This window comes from Bison bison, unplaced genomic scaffold (assembly GCF_000754665.1).
Source record: "Bison bison bison isolate TAMUID 2011002044 unplaced genomic scaffold, Bison_UMD1.0 scf7180017864105, whole genome shotgun sequence".
In the NCBI taxonomy this organism is placed as follows: Eukaryota; Metazoa; Chordata; class Mammalia; order Artiodactyla; family Bovidae; genus Bison; species Bison bison.
The window spans coordinates 9,246,621-9,247,656 of NW_011494677.1; the positions used below are offsets into that span (position 1 = coordinate 9,246,621).

Here is a 1,036-nt window from a genome sequence, read left to right on the forward strand (position 1 = left end):
GCCACCTCGGGTCCCCGGCCCCAAGACGGGCCGTCCTGGGCCGGCGGGGTCGAGGTGGCCGCGCGGGGACGCTCTCGCGGCGCCTCTCCGTCCGGGGTGGCCCCGCCGCCCCGCCCTGGTGTGATAACTAGGGCTCCTCCTCCTCGTCGTCTTCCTCCCCCTGCCGGTCACAACTCCGGGAACCCAGCCCAAGCCCTGCCTCCCGGACACACACCGAGGCTCACGTAGTCTGGTGGCGGCAGCCTCCCCTGCCACCTCCCTCCGGGTTCTCCGATGCAGCGAGCCAGCTGGAAAGGGGGCTTCCCCGCGGCCCCACAGGTGGGTTCCCGCCCGGCGAAGGATCTCTGGGAGGGGTTGGGAGCGGGGTGCAGCCCGGGCCTGGCTGGACCCAGGAGACAGTGACCTGTGGGATCTTCGAAGCCAGGACACCCCGGCCTGCCCCTGTGTCCTGTTCCTGTCCGTTTTGAGTCCAGAAAAAGAGGTGTGGAAGCGACTCAGTGCAAAAGAGGGAGCAGAGAGCCCAGAACATACTAGAAGGTTTGGGCTCTCTCCTGGTATTGTTTGCTGCAGAAGAGGAGAAAATTGAGAACTTGGAGAGTTGCTAGAAGATATTGGGGCCTGTGGTGTGTGTGGCCAGGCCTCCCTGGGAGACCCACGGCCCAGGAGAAGCCAGAGGAAGGCCTTCAGGCTGGGGTGCAGAGGAGAAGAGGAAATGGTTCATTTGGCAGGGTTGTCCAGGAGCCAAGACTAAAGTGAAGACAGCTGGAGGATTTACCCCAAAAGTAAAGTTGAGGTATTTAGGGAAAAGTTAGTGGGAAAAGAAGAACCATCAGGCAATATCAGCAACCCAGAATGTCAGAGCTCAGAGGGATCTCAGGGGAGAAGCTCAAGCCCAGAGAGTTTGAGTAATTTGCCCTGAGTGCTACAATGGCACCCCACTCCAGTACTCTTGCCTGGAAAATCCCATGGACAGAGGAGCCTGGTAGGCTGCAATCCATGGGGTCGCTAAGAGTCGGACACGACTGAGCGACTTCAC

General features: G+C 60.7%; 1 protein-coding gene across 2 annotated transcripts in view; it reads left to right on the forward strand.

Annotated features, from left to right (window-relative positions):
- Positions 1-1,036, forward strand: part of PPP1R3B (protein phosphatase 1, regulatory subunit 3B) — a 12,284-nt gene that overhangs the window by 914 nt on the left and 10,334 nt on the right. Inside the window, exon 1 of one of the 2 annotated variants that reach the window (XM_010838824.1) lies at positions 116-318. The exons of the other annotated variant lie outside the window; for it this stretch is intronic. The gene's annotated coding sequence lies outside the window, so the exon portion shown is untranslated. Of the gene's footprint in view, positions 1-115; positions 319-1,036 lie in introns of those variants that run through there. 2 annotated transcript variants of the gene reach the window in all.